Source organism: Chenopodium quinoa, unplaced genomic scaffold (genome assembly GCF_001683475.1).
Source record: "Chenopodium quinoa cultivar QQ74 unplaced genomic scaffold, ASM168347v1, whole genome shotgun sequence".
NCBI classification, from domain to species: domain Eukaryota; kingdom Viridiplantae; phylum Streptophyta; class Magnoliopsida; order Caryophyllales; family Amaranthaceae; genus Chenopodium; species Chenopodium quinoa.
This window is the reverse complement of record NW_018742334.1, coordinates 821,199-837,570: the sequence shown is the minus strand read 5'-3', so window position 1 is coordinate 837,570 and position 16,372 is coordinate 821,199.

The following is a 16,372-nucleotide window of genomic DNA, read 5'->3' as shown; positions in this document are numbered from 1 at the left end:
GCTAGTTTACGTGTGTTTACTGTGCAGGAAACCTTCGGCCCAACATAACTTGGACCGAATCCAGCCTTCTCCATTTCAGCGGACCTTCGGCAAGGTCCCATTGTTTTCACCCGAAACAATTTGGCGCCGTCTGTGGGGAAGACTTTCAAAAATCTTTAAGCCAAATTCCTAACCAAGATCATCTTGCAATTATCTTAGCAGCAATGGCTAAGAACCGCAAGAGCAAAAGCCTCCGTCAAGGAGCGGGCGAAAAGCCTAAAACCCCTACACCATCACCCTCGCCGGACCGGAACTCTCCCAAGGGTGCCGGCTCGGGGGGAGGATCATACAAGGAGGATTCCCTATCTCCCGTAATTCATGACTCTCATTATAGGCCGGGTCACTCTCAGTCTAGCAGGGGTGAGTCCGATCATAGGACATATTCAGTGTCCCAAATCCAACCATCGGCTGCGCGCCCTCATTCCCACACTCGGCCGAGGACCCCTTTGACGGGGCCCAGCTCGGAAGAGGTGGCAAGAGCGCTGGCAGTACTCATGGAGGCGATGAGGGCACAAAATATGCCACCACCTCGTGATCGAACTCCTCCGCATACCCGGCATCAGCGGAGGAAGTTAGACCATGATGGTGGGAAGCTTCCTTCCTTCCGGGAACTGGAAGAGTGGGAGGAGGATTCCTGGAAAAATGAAAAACAGAGGAAAAAGAACCCTCAATTTTTAAAAGGATCCTCATCCTCAAGACCAGAAGCGCATAAGAGCAGCAGCTCAGCTTCTCGGCCAGAATCTACTCACCGAGAACCTGAGACTGTTCGCAGAAGCGTCCTTGACCGACTCGGCGGCAAGGAACCGAGCGTGCGCAGTCGCCTCTCGTTCCCTGCAGCCGAGGCCCAGACTTCCCAGCCAGGGACGAAAACCACTCCTACCTCTCTAAGAGGGCGGAGCGCGGTCCCTTCGGCCAGGAACAAGGGCAAGGCCGTTATGCTACCCGCCAGTTCACCATTCGAGCAATGGATACTGGAAGAGCGCGTACCCACGGTTAAAATACCGTCGCACATCACATATGACGGGACCACGGATCCGAAGGATCACGTGGCCTCGTATGAGACTCATATGCATCTTTGCCCCAGATACGAGGCGACTTGGTGCAAATATTTCCCAACCACTCTCAAGGGGGTCGCGCAAGCGTGGATCTCCAAGGGAGTAAGGCAAGGCTCCGTAACAGGGTGGGATGATCTGTCCTCCAAGTTCAGGAGCAAGTTTTCCACGGCAAACCGCCGAGAGAAGACTACCGCAGAGCTCATGAGTCTGCAACAGGGGGAAACCGAAAGCCTCCGAGACTACCTGACCCGTTTCAGTAACGAGTCATCAAGCGTCTCCCAGCTGGACCAGGGGCTAGCCGTTTTCGCAATGCAGAATGGCCTTCAGCCAGGAAAGTTCCTAGACTTCATGGTCATGCACACCCCGCAGACCTTGGAGGAAGCTCTTAATGCTTCGGATAAGTTCATCCGAGCCGAAGAATGGAACAAAGCGAAAACCCAACCTCAATTCGGGGGAGGGAAACAGAGGCAAATACCCTTGTCTGAAGGCCAAGGCCATAAGGCAAAGGGAAAGTCAAAGGCCCCGGAGCAATCTTTGGCCATCGACCCAAAGAAGGAAAGATCTGCCTCATACACAGGCAGATACGAGTCCTACACTCCGCTCTCTCTTCCACGCGCCAAAATTTACAGCGTGACGAAGGAGGAGCAGAGTTACCGAAAGCTGAGACCACTCCCAGAGTGGTATCAGCGAAAAAATAAAAATCAGTGGTGCGAGTTCCACGAGTCTTCGGGACACAACACTGAGGAGTGTATCCAACTGAAGGACCAGATAGAGGACATGGTCCGGAATGGATACTTGAAAAAATACATCGCGGATCACCGCGAGAAAAAAGAATCCGAGAGGTCAGCAAAGGACCCTCGGCAGGACCTCGACTTCCCCCGGAAAAACAGTAAAAAGCCGGAGGGGAAATTCCCTCCGATCAATGTTATCTCGGGAGGAATATACTCTCGGAGGGAGCACAAACGCCACCTTAGAGCTTTGACTCACCAGGTGAACAACGCTGACATTCAATCTCCCCAGTCGCCGGTGCCGAACATGACGTTCACAGCCGCCGACTGCCGGGGGATTACGTTCCCTCACGAGGATCCGTTGGTGATCATCGCCACGGTGGCCAACCACGACGTCAGTAAGGTCCTTGTTGACGGTGGCAGTGGAGCAAACATTCTGTTCCGAAAGGCCTACAATCAAATTAAGCTGAAGCCCAAGCACCTTACGCCGGTACCCTATCCGGTATCCGGGTTCAATGGGGCTTCAACTTATCCAGATGGGAAGGTGACACTTCCTGTCACCATCGGTTGCGATGAGGCAGCCCGGAACGTCATGATTGAATTTTTGGTCATCGACGCTCCTTCAGTGTACAACGTGATTTTGGGGAGACCCATAATTCACGAGATCCAAGGGGTCGTCTCAACTTATCATCAGCTGATGATTTACGTCTCAAACGCCGGCTTCCCCGAAAGGATACAGGGCAACCAAAAGGACGCCCGAAGGTGCAACTACCTCAAGCCATCCAGAAGTCGCCGAGATGACGACAAGGAAGAGGAGGAGAAAGAAAGAGAGCCAAGCACAAAAAAGCCAAAAGGCCTAAGTGCTTCGGCTCAAGGATCTGTCCCCAGAGAAAAAGGGCCCGAAAGGGAAAAGGCTAGCTCTTCAGCTGAGCCGCAAGACTCAGAAAGCCAGCCGAAGAACAAAAAGACTGGGACACCTGCTGACATTGGCAGCAGGCCAGATTCTGAAGAGTCCAGTCCATCGGCAATGGACATGGACCAACAGACTGAAACAGTTGAGTTGGCCGAAGGAGACGGTGAGAAATGTGTAGCAATTGGGATGGACCTTGATCCGAACACCCGTTGTGAACTTATTCAGCTCCTTCGGGACAACAGAGATATGTTTGCTTTCTCGGCAGCTGATATGCCCGGGATAAGTTCAGACCTCATCTCCCATAAGCTTAATGTTGACCCGACGTGTCGACCAGTTAAGCAAAAGAAGCAGAATTACTCCGCCAATAAGAACCGAGACATCGCAGCCGAGGTCAAAAAATTATTGGAGGCAGGATTCATCGAACCTTGCCAATATCCAGAATGGCTGGCAAATGTGGTGATGGTTCAGAAGCCCAATGGTACCTGGAGGATGTGCGTTGACTTCACGGACCTAAATAAGGCTTGTCCAAAGGATTTCTATCCCTTGCCGAGGATCGATCAGCTAGTAGATTCGACAAGTGGCCATGCCTTGCTTAGTTTCATGGACGCATTCTCGGGGTATCATCAGATCTTTATGCACCCCGACGATCGAGCAAAGACAGCATTCGTCACGAACGCTGGGGTGTATAATTACAAAATGATGCCCTTCGGATTGAAGAATGCGGGGGCAACCTATCAAAGGCTGGTGGATCAAGTTTTCGCCGATCAAAAGGGCCGAAACATGGAAGTCTATGTTGACGATTCGATCGTCAAAAGCAAAAAACTAGAGGACCATGTAAAGGACCTGGCTGAAACTTTCGCCACCTTGAGAAAGCATCAAATGAAGCTGAATCCGAAGAAGTGTGTCTTCGGCGTGAAGTCAGGGAAATTCCTTGGGTTCATGGTCAGCAAAAGGGGGATTGATGCCAATCCCTCTAAAGTCAAAGCGGCGCTCGACCTTCCTGAGCCGAAAACGAAGCGGGATGTTCAGCGGCTCACCGAAAGAATGGCAGCCCTCTCGAGGTTCATTTCCAGAGCTACGGATAAGGGGTTACCTTTCTTCAAAGCCCTGAAACTCCCGAAAACAAAAGAGCTCGTTTGGGAGGAAGAGCAAAAAGACGCCTTTAAACAGCTTCAGGAGCATCTGGCTCAACTCCCAACGCTGGCTAGCCCAGCTGAAGGAGAAACTTTGTACCTATATGTGGTCGTTAGCCCAGCCACCATCAGCGCAGTATTGCTGAAGGAAGAGAGTAAAAGTCAGCAACCGATCTACTTCGTCAGTCATACACTGACGGATGCCGAGACTCGCTATCCTCTACTCGAGAAAGTTGCTTTCGCGGTAGTAGTAGCTGCTCGGAAGCTGAGGCCCTATTTTGATTGCCATCAGATAGTGGTCTTAACTGATCAGCCGTTGGAAAAAGTTCTCGGCAAGGTTGAAAAATCTGGTAGGCTAGCCAAGTGGGCTTTTGAGCTCACCGAATTCAGCATCAGCTACCGTCCGAGGGCTGCCATAAAGGCTCAAGCTCTAGCGGATTTCTTGGCCGAATGCTCATGCCAAGAAGCGCTAGACAGTGAAAAGAAAGTCTGGACCGTGTTTACGGATGGATCTTCCACCGAAAACGGTTCGGGGGCAGGAGTAGTGATAACTTCTCCCGAAGGCAAATCCTTTGAGTATGCACTAAAGTTTTCTTTTAAGGCCTCGAACAATGAAGCCGAGTATGAGGCAGCAATCGCCGGCCTAAAATTGTGCATCTCCTTGGAAGCCGATCATGTCTGCTTGAAAACAGACTCTCAGCTAGTTGCATATCAGATCAGTGGCAGCTACGAGGCCAAAGAGCCCTTCATGATAGCTTATCTTGCCAAGATCAAATCAGTCATTGCAGAGCTGAAAACTTTTGAGGTTCAGCTGATCCCAAGGGGTCAGAATACTCAAGCCGATGCACTCTCCAAACTTGCTAGTTCATCTTTTACCGAGCTGAACAGATCTGTATATGTAGAAGTGCGTCGAGAGAGAAGTGTCGACGAAGCACCTGAAGTGTGCTGCGCTGACCCAGAGCCTAGTTGGATGGACCCCATCCTAGCTTTCAAGCTTCGGGGAGAAACTCCTGAAGATAAAGCTTTGGCCTCCAAGATGAAGAGAACCAGCTCTAGGTTCATTGTCTTCAGGGGGGAACTTCTGAAAAAGTCCTTCTCAGCCCCATTGCTGAAATGCGTGGGACCAACAGATGCAGATTATATCCTACGGGAGATTCACCTCGGCATCTGTGGGGACCACATTGGGGGAAGAACCTTAGCCCACAAGGCATTGAGGGCTGGATATTACTGGCCCACCATGATCGCAGATGCTAAGGAGCTGGTTCGGAAATGCGAAAAATGTCAAAAATACGCTCCAGTTATCCATCAGCCAGCAAGGGATCTTCAGCCGATCCTTAATCCACTCCCGTTTGCCCAATGGGGACTGGATATACTGGGACCATTTCCAGAGGCTGTGTACCAGAAAAAATGGCTGATAGTTGGTGTCGACTACTTCAGTAAATGGATCGAGGCCGAAGCAGCCTCGAACATTACAGAGCAAACTGTCAGAAAATTTATCTGGCAGAATATCATCACTCGCTTTGGCATCCCGAGAGTATTTGTCTTCGATCATGGGAGGCAATTTGATAACTTACCGCTGAAACGGTATACAGATCAGTTCGGCATCAGACTGGCATATTCAGCGGTATGCCACCCGCAAAGTAACGGACAAGTCGAAGCTGCAAATAAACAGATCTTAAATGCCCTCAAGAAGAGGGTGGAAGATCAAAAGTCCAAATGGCTAGAGGAGCTCCCTGGAACCCTTTGGTCCCTTCGGACAACTGAAAAAGAGGCAACGGGCCACTCACCTTTTGAACTGGTGTATGGTGCCGAAGCCGTCCTTCCAGTGGAAATTGGCTCTGAGAGCCTTCGAGTGCACCACTTCTCGGCTGAGAATGAGCGACTGATGAGGGAATCTCTCGATTTCCTCGACGAAGTAAGAGACTCAGCCCGAAATAGAATGGCCGCCTATAAGCAGAGAATCAGCAAATTTTATAACCGAAGGGTCCATGCAAGGCCTCTCAAAATTGGAGACCTTGTCCTTCGGAATGTTGCTGTAGTTCAGAAAGGCCGAATCCATGGGAAACTCTCAGCCGCATGGGAAGGACCTTATGAAATTTATGATGAGCTTCAGCCAGGGACATACCGACTTCGGCAGTTGGATGGAACTGAGTTGAAAAATCACTAGAACGCTGATGTACTGAAAAAATACCATGTGTGAACCCTTCGGGGCAGAACAATCTTTGTAAGTACATTTTGAACTAATGAAAGGCCTTGGAGCCGCCATTTATGTAAATGTTTACAACTTTTTATCCTTTCAAAATTTTCTTTGTTCTATCTACTCTTTAAGGGTTTTTTATTCAGCCTCGTCTGAAACCTTCGCCTTCGGGTAACTGGGTTTCAGATTGCTGACAAAACTCGTCTTTTTAAAGAACACTGGTCTTTCAGCTGAAGTCAAACTTCAGTAAGACTTGTTCTCCAAAGACATGAGTCCATGGACAATTCTGGGATATTGCCTTAACTGAGCCTTGTATCCCAGAGAGCCATTATCCGAAACATTGCCTTAAGTTGGCCCTGTGTTTCGGGTATCCATTTTTCAAAGATAGACAGAAAATCAAGGATAACAGCAACAGTTGAAAATTTTTATATCAGCCTCGTCTACAACCTTCGCCTTCGGGTAACTGGGTTTCAGATTGCTGACAAAACTCGTCTTTTTAAAGAACACTGGTCTTTCAGCTGAAGTCAAACTTCAGTAAGACTTGTTCTCCAAAGACATGAGTCCATGGACAATTCTGGGATATTGCCTTAACTGAGCCTTGTATCCCAGAGAGCCATTATCCGAAACATTGCCTTCAGTAGGCCCTGTGTTTCGGATATGCGTCTTTTTAAAGAACACTGGTCTTTCAGCTGAAGTCAAACTTCATTAAGACTTGTTCTCCAAAGACATGAGTCCATGGACAATTCTGGGATATTGCCTTAACTGAGCCTCGTATCCCAGAAAGCCATTATTCGAAACATTGCCTTCAGTTGGCCCTGTGTTTCGGATATGCGTCTTTTTAAAGAACACTGGTCTTTCAGCTGAAGTCAAACTTCAGTAAGACTTGTTCTCCAAAGACATGAGTCCATGGACAATTCTGGGATATTGCCTTAACTGAGCCTTGTATCCCAGAAAGCTAATATCCAAAGCATTGCCTTCAGTTGGCCCTGTGTTTCGGATATCCAACTTTCAGATGAAGTCAATCTTCAGTAAGACTTGTATCCCAGAAGCATTGCCTTCAGTTGGCCCTGTGTTTCGGATACCCATTTTGAAGAAGTGAAGAAATTGCTTATTCAACTGGTCATACTTCAATTTCTGGGGGGCAAGAAGCACTCTCATCACTCTCAGTGCAAGTATGTACGGCAGAATTGAAGAAACAGAAACAGTAAAGCATTCAAAAACAAAGCAACTGAAGAAAAGAGCATCAGATTAATAATTCATGCTCAGAAATTGAGCTACAAGTTCAATTAAACTGTATCGGCATCCGCCCACAAGCGGAAAATAACAGCTGCCGAAATACGTACATAAGCAAAAAAAAATAAACTGTTGTACGACAAGGCAAGCTGAAGCAAAAAACAAGGCAAAAAATTCAGAAAGCGGCAAGTCTAAAGTTAAGCACATGATGAACCGCAAGATTCTGAAGACGACTGCCCGAGTTCCTATGCTTCAGCCTGAGGATCAGACTGATCAGCGTTGAGTCCCATGGTGGCCTCAGCCCCAGCAGCAGAAGAAGCGGGCTTTGCACTCTGCCGAGCCTCCCTTTCCCTCTGTTCAGCTTCCAACTCCATTCTCTCAGCTTCCTCTTCGGCTTCCTCAGCCTTAAGGATTTCAGCTTCGACTGGAGTTGCATACTTCATATGAGGGTCTTCGGGATTCTGGACCCATTCAGCACATTTAGACCAGTCCAGCTTCGGTTCAGCATGAAGGCAGACTCTTCGGCATACTCTGAACCCGTTTCTGAAACCCATCTCATATTCCTCTTGGGTATAGACACGGACTTTGAGTAGAGCCTCAGCATCAGCCAGCTTCTTCTGGGTCTCCTCCAAGTCTTCCTTGGATTTCTTCAGCTCATCAGCGAGTTTGGAGGAGGAACCTTTCAGCTCATTCAGCTCCTGCTGAACTTGGGAAGCCTTTGTCTGAGCTTGGGCCACTTCAACTTTTTGGATCATCAGTTGATCCTCAGCCTCATGGAGTTTAGCTCTCTGAGCTTCGGCAGCAGCAGCAGCCTCTAAGAGTTGGACATCTTTGGCCTGGAGCTGCTCTTCAGCAGCCATTCGGCTGGCTTCAAGAGCCTCTAGACGTTGCTGCACTTCAGCTTGTGCAGCAGCTCCTTCCTGAATACGGCTCTCAACAGCAGCCTTGAATTTGGAGACGTCCACTCCCATATGCTCCTGGAGGAATTTTTCCCCTTCCATCAGTGGGGGAAAAACTTCCTTCTCCATAGCGTCGCAGAAGGTTTTGAGGGCTTCAGCAGCTCTTTTCTCATACTCCTCACCCTTCTGCTGCTTCTCTTCAGCTGCTGCTTGCTTCAGCTTAGCAAGCTTTAATTCCTCTTCAGCTACCTTCTTGTCGTGCACAGCAGCGTCTACCCTATCTTGTAGGGTATCTATCAGCTCTACAGTGAGAGTCTGATTGTGCACGAACTGAAAACAGGAAGACAAAAAAAAATATATAATAATAAATAAAAAAAATAGAGCTGAATTTCAGAGGAAATGAAGGCAAGGAAAATTACCTGCATCATCAGCAGTTGGTTAGACCTGGCTGGGTCAGGAACTGATCTGCTGGATTCGCCCATCCCAGCAGTGGCCTTCAGCGACCAGATCCTTGCCCTATCTACTTCGGACATGCCAGCAAGATCGCCGAAGTAGGCTGCAGCTCCTTCTCGGTTCTGACCCCATATGAGGTCCCAGATGTGGTCTGGGATTGGAATTCGGGGGGCCGAGAAACCCATTTCTCCAGATTGCAGAGTCTGGAAGGAAGGGAAGGATGACGATGGAGCTTGATTAGCTTTGGATGGCTCAGCATCATCCTTCTCAGAGGAGTCAATTACTATGACCTCCTCTTCTTCAGGGGTGAGGACGAAAGCCTCAACCTCTCTTGCGATGTCTGCCGTGAAGCCCTCAGCACTGGACATCACGGCATCCTTGTTTTCGTGCTCAGCAGCACTCGCCTTAATTTCTTCTTGGACCGCTCCCTTAGATTCGGGAGTTCTCTGATCCACCTCCATCTCAGGAGGTGGCGGAGGGGTCTTTTGAGGTGATTGGGGTGGTGGCCGGGGAACCCTCGGCGATCCATTGCCTTCCTCGGGTTCCCTTATTGCAACGCCGATGGTCATCGGCCTCCGCTGAAAGTCATGAGGGCCGATGATGGCCATCCTTCGGCGCCTTTTCAGAAGGGGCTGCTCGTCCATATCTGAGTCTGAAGACTCTCCTTGTATTTGGTCTTCGGGACGAACATGAGCTTTCCCTTCTCTATGTCTATTACTCTCTTCAGACTGTAACAGACAGGGGGGAGGAAGAATGTGAGTAAAAAAAAGAAAAAAAAAAAAAAAAAAGAAAGACAAAGTTAAGTCTGAAAACTCACCGAGGTCTTCAGCAAAGCCTCGTCTTCTTCAGCTGCTCTAGCTGCAGCTTCTGCTTCAGCAGCTCTGGAGGACCCTTCTCCTCCTTCGCAAGCTTCGAGAACATGTGCAACCTCTTCGGCTGTACGGGCAGCTTCAGCTTCTTCGTCCACCAGCTGAAACCAGGGGTCTCTCTTCTTCCACCAAGGCTTCTGCCTCTGATACAGAGCAACAGCCTCAATTTGGAAGTGGGAAGAGTCTAGATGAACTTCCCTATGCCTCGGCTCAGTGATAGACGGGGCCCGTTCAGTTACAACTCGTTCTCGGTTGACACCAAGACGAGCGTAGTTAATGCCAACGTTGGTCTCGTCCCGCTCTGAAAAAGGAAAGGGGAAAGGTTAGTTCAGATAGGTTGGCACAGCATGAAAAAGCGAAGCGAGAGAAGAAAAAGAGATAGTTAAAAAGCCTCGGCCCCAGCCGAAGAAGCTTACCATCCTTAAACTTTCGGCTGAGGCCAACAGCTGCTAGCATGTTCTCTTGGAAAACGTAATGCGTATCGGGGAGCCAAGTCTCCGGGATATGCTGCATTCGGCCACTGCCCCCCCGGTTCGGCAGCTTGCCGAAGATATGTTGCTGATCAAGGTTCGGATCCGCCCCGTTATCTGCGGGGGGACCTAGACTTCCCATTTCGGGATCAGGCTCAGCGAGGTACCGGGGAGCGCTGAAGACGCAAGGGTGGCCCGGATCTGTGGGTGCCCTAACCCAAATCCATTGACCTCTCCAGTCCTTGTCTGAAGAGTCGTTTGGCCACATGGTTAGGTATTGGGGCCGGGACTCAATCCGGTACCACCCAGAACCATGGCTTCCGTGCCCACTTTGAATATTTGGCACTAGCCGATGGAGCTTTTTGAAGCAGTGCAGGTTCGGCACATACTTGAAGAACTTGCAGACCCATAAGTATGTCATCACCCTTCGGATGTTGGTGGGAGTTAACTGACATAGAGAGATGTTGTAATGGATCAGCAAGTCTCGGACGAATACGTCCAAAGGGAACCTCAGCCCGTACTGAAGCTGTCTTGTGTACACCCCCACATACCCCGGGGGTGGACGATGGATTCTATCGGATGCCGAGGGCATTCGGCACCAATACCCATCAGCTTCAAAAATGCCGTAATGCAACTCAATTTGCTCGGCAAATCGATATTGATCGGCATTCTCCACCCACCATGGGTAGGGGCGGTTCTTTATCATGGCCGAAGCAACTTCGGCATTCTCCCATTCTGAAAACCCGGGGAGGATATCCCAAAGGACAGCGGGAACTTCATCATCCCGTCCAGAAGCGCTCGGCTCCTCCGTTCTCTGAGGAGGAGCCGAGGAAAGGGGAGTCGCCCTAATCCCTTCAGCAGGGTCAGACTCTGGCCTTTGTCCATTCCAGGTCCCAATCCTGTTCCTAGGATCGGGAATCGGCCTTGCTCTTCTTGGAGCACGGGCTCTACCTCTAACTCCTCTTGCCATTGATTATTTCGAAGAAAAAAGTCGAAAGAAAAGGGGAAGGAGTTCGAATTCGAAGAAAAATAAACTGAAATCAAAGGAATTTACCTTAATCTGAAGCGAAAGTTGCCGATTTACGAGTTCGTAGTGGCAAGTCTCAGTTTCTAAGCTTAATGCTCGGGGAATTTGCGAAGTTTTGATGCGGGTTCTTGGTTTCTCTCTCGAGAATTCTGGGTTTGTGTTGGTGAATAAGTGAGGAGAGATGACGCGCCTCTGTTTATATCTCCAGGTATGGGATACGAGGAGTCTGCGTTTTAATTTCTCTTAAATACTCCACTAAGTAACCGTTAAACACATGATCTTATGATTAAACTGCCCATTATCCGTCCAACTTCCACAATCATCTGCCTTAACCGTCGTTATCTCATTAATTACGGTTTAAATTCAAATTTTTGGATTAATTAAATTATTTACTTCCCTCCTTTTCTGAATTAAATCAAACCCGACCCGTCATCCTTCCAAATCGGGTCTGGGGGGCAAGTTGTTTGGGTCCAATTTAGTCCAATTGGGCCTAAGCACTAAATGATCCAATTAAAAGCCCAAGGTCAAGGTTCAACTCTCCAATTGTGCTAAAGTCAAAGGTCAGCCCACAAAGCAAGCCAATTGGGCTAAGGCCCAACCTCTCCATGTATGATGAGGTATAAAAGCCATCATACTGATACATTCATGGATGATTCATTCTGATTCATTCATAGATTCATATGCTCATTCATATATTCTGATATATTCCATAAAAGCCTCAAGCAACAAACTCTCTTGCATAGTGTCCTCTTCTTACACATTGTACTGACTTTAGCATCGGAGGGGCCTTCCTCGGCAACACCCCCGAGGCTAGTTTACGTGTGTTTACTGTGCAGGAAACCTTCGGCCCAACATAACTTGGACCGAATCCAGCCTTCTCCATTTCAGCGGACCTTCGGCAAGGTCCCATTGTTTTCACCCGAAACAGCAAGTATTTTGGGATGTATTAGAGGGAGTAAGTTCATCTATTCATGTCCAGTGTCTGTTGTATGATGTCTGAAAAATTAAAAATTATGATGAAATTACTCAATTTTTTGTGCATTTTAGAGGAAAATACACAGTTTTATTGTATAAAAACACACAAAAGAATTGAAGTATAAACTGTAAAAGGAGTAATAATTATAACACTATAAGTTATTTACCAGAAGAGAAGTCGTTGATTTGAATTTCTACGCACACACCTTGTATATGTATTATGATTACCAAAATCTTTAGCTTGAATGAGCTCTAATTAGAGAGGTCACATGCTATTTCTCCGCACACACCTTGTGTGTCAATCTATCGTTGTATTTATAACCTTCAATGGGGCTCTAAATTCGTTGCTTAATTAAGCAACTAGAGCATTTAATTTAAAGATATCAGTCTATCAAGTCATCATTGTTATCAAAATCCTGGGTTAGTAGACTAGACACTTTAAGAGTGGAGAATGCATGAGGAGAATAAGGAAATCTCCACGGCTCCACCCTAAAAATCTATCCCTCGCTAAATCTCATACCTACTTGTATATAATATATGCACATTATGAGATTACTACATAAAACTGCATCATTTAATTTTTTAAAAGAAATTTTTGACTTGTTTAACGTGTATGAATAAGCGTATGTTGAAAATGCCTCAAAAAAATTAATAAACAAAACTATGCATGCACACAAACTGTTTATAACTTTGTATGTCTAAATGTCTAATTGTTTCATTTAGGCCTCTCGTTTCACCCTTGTTTTGATGAAACTATTTGATTAGCTAAATACAATTAAAATGCTTTAATGGTTTGGTCAAACTGTTTATAACTTTATATATGTCTAATTGTCTATATATGTCTAATTGTCTAATTTAGGCCTCTCGTTTCACCCTTGTTTTGATGAAACTATTTGATTGGCTAAATACAATAAAAATGTTTTAATGGTTTGGTTTTTGACTATTTACAGTACGATAGTCATAACTAATGACCTCAAAAACATGAACTACTACTAAATTCTGTCAATTCTGATTTGTTAAACTTATAAAGTCAGAAAATTAGTTCCAAAAAATGATGCAATTAGCTAATGAGTAGTTGGTCTAATGTTCAATAGTAGTTCCTTATTTGGTGTCAAAAATGCAGAGCCAAGCCGCCTATAGAATGAAATGAACAACATCGTTAGATTGTGTTTCCCTCACCTACTACGGACGGATTTTAATGTTTATCCCTTCGTTAAGTAATTGTCTCATCTTAAATTTTGTAGGTCGATCAAATTTCTATTAGCACGCTGATCAATGTACAATTTTATTGGTTAATATCTTTAACATGGTGAAATCATAAAAAGCGGTTATTAAAAAAATGTATATGAGGACAATTAAACCAAGATCCCACATGATTACGCATTATCGTAGATATAGATATGACTGCAAAAGTTAGTTAAGATATAGTTTGTGAATAGTGCAAAAGTCAAATGATGTCAACTAAAAAACGAAGGAAATAAGTATTAAATATCACGCGTGTAAAATATATACTACGTAGTTAATTTGCGTTTTTGAATAGGTTACTTCATCCACTCCCCATTAAGGAGTACAAACTACTAATAAAGTACTATTAAATAGAATGAGTAGGATAAAAACAAAATAACAACTCATAAAAATCAACAAAAGGGTAAGAAATTGCTCAAAAAATAATTTTAAAAACTGAAGGGAAATTCTCAATGGTGACCTCCAACTTCTGCTACGCACACATGGTGTCCCTCATGAAAATCAATTATACCAAATGACCTTGTTTAAGATTATATCGTATTTATAAGCTTATTTCATTATTAAGTAGTTAATTAAACCTAATTATGGTTAGATTGTTTTTATTAAAAAATATGAAAAACTAAAAAAATTAAACCAACCACAGTGGGGTGAGCATCGGACGGGTACCCGTACCGTTAGTACTAACGGTTCGGGTACCCAATAACCAAAATCACTAAAAGTGATACCCATAACCGGAACCGATTAGTACGGGTACTCGGATTTCGGGTACCCAGATTTTCGGATCGGTTATCGGGTACCCAATAAGATATCCAATAATGATAATTAAACTTAATTATGTAGTTATTATGATATAATTTACAACTAATTAACAACAATACCATACGATCTTGACCAAATTATTAATAATATTACTAATCATTGATATTATAAAGTGATTATGAAGTAAAGTAAAAGTTTGGATTTATACTAATAGATTTAAGTAGGGTAAAAAAGCAAAAAAAAATGCTTATCGGATCGAGTAACCGTTAATTTTAAAATGATACCCATAACCATATCCGATAACAAATTATCGGAATGTATACCCAAATCGTTATGGTTATCGGATCGGGTACTCTAATTTTCGAAACGGTTACGAATCGGTTTTTCGGGTTTTCGGGTAGTTTTGCTCAGCCCTAAACAACACCCACCTCCACCGAACCAACCTGCCCAGCGACTATCTCCCATTTCGAGGACGCTTCTCCAAGCTCCCTTCGTCGGCGATGCTGCTCCACCTCGACCACCGCCCAACCAAAACCCCCAACCCGCCAAAGACTCTCCTTCTCAGTGCCACCACCACTTCTAACCAATAGGTTCGAACAGGCATAAGCCGGTGACTCAATTGACAATCATGCTGATTCAATCCATACCCATTCTCCTCCCCCTTCTAATAAAAGAATTGTAACCCCCCCACCCCAAAAAAAAAAAAAAAAAAACCGATGTCTTTCCTTCTTTTTCTCCCCTCTTTCCTCCTTTCTAACAAACCATTATTCCCTTAGTCCTTACCTTAACTTCACTCCCACACTTCTCCTTTCTTCCAAAATTTCCAAAATCTTAGGAATTTCAATAACACCCATAGATGAAATCAAATCAAAATCAAGCCTTGAAACCTACCAAGCAATTCCAGGCCTTGAAACTTGCAATGTCACTTCTTCTCCAATTAAAATGTCAAATTTTAAAACCCCCATTTCAAATCCAAATGTTTCAACAATGGTTTTCCTTGTCTTTCAATGGCGGCCAAGAAAGAGGAGATCAGAGAGAATTTGAACCCACTACCTACCCAGTTGCTCGAACACCCTCTCGCGTTGCTTGCACTTGTACCCCCAACCCGCCAAAGACCCTCCCTCTCTCTCCTTATAAGTGGAGTTAAGGATAGATGATAAAAAAAATAAACAAAAAAGACATCATAAAATAAACAAAGTAAAATTGGGTAGAACTTAGAATAACCGATGAAAACAGAAATTTAGTAAGACTTAAGAAACCAGAAGTAGTAATTTGAAATTAATTTTTTTACGGGAAGAAGAAAGATTTGTAAAACATAAAATATTTAAGATGTAAACCTTTTACAGTCAAAACCATAACTATATATTTTGCAAATCTAGCATAACAAACACTCCACCGCTTCAATCTTAATGTGAGTAGTGATTTTTTTTTATGTGTTCATATCTTTCTAAATAGAAACCTTCTCAATCTGCACTGATGTTTGATCGTATAGTTGATGACAAACCATAAACCCATATGAATCCAAACACTTCCCGATATTTTAGAATCGTTAAAATAAAATTTTCATCCTTAAATGATAATCAAAATCCCAAAAAATTGGAACAATCTCTTATAAATGGAGAGAAAAAAAGTGAAGCATGACAAAATTAAATTATAGGGTTGCCATTTTTTTAAATGGAATAATTATTAATTATCACTTCTTTATAGGCCAGTCAATGCCAATGTCAGCCAATATTGGACGTTACAGGAGATTCGACAACTTGGTTCTCATTTTCATCATTTTAACCTAGTTAAAGATAGATTGGGACAAGGTTCAAGCAACACACTTAATTGCTAATAATTGTCGTACTACTCTAGTTAAGTTTTGTGTTTTAGTTCGACTTTGGTTTGCTTATAATATGCTTTTGTCAAAAAAAAAAAAAAAAGAAAAGAAAAACATTCAATAATAAATCCTTTTTTCTTTTTTTCTTTTCTACCTTATTCTCTAGCTATTTTGGTTCGTTGTTTATGTTCTACTCACCATGTTTCATTATTTTTATGGCATACCCTTTTTACAATCTTACATATTCAAACACACAATAACTGCACATTTTATACCTTCTTTCCTACTTTAGTCACCTCTTTCTTATTACCTTTTCACATTCTTTATCTTACACCCATTTACATTCTTTAATAACATTCTAAAGTGTTTTCACCAACAAAAAAAAAAAAAATCTAAAATGTGTACTATAGTAAGGATTTGTTCTCTACAACTTATTTCAGATACTTATTACTTAATAAATTCAAATCAGATCAGAAAGATTCAGATCAGAACTTTTGATTATCATTATTGCTAAATATCGTTAATTGCGTATTAATTTTTTTTTAATAAAAATTA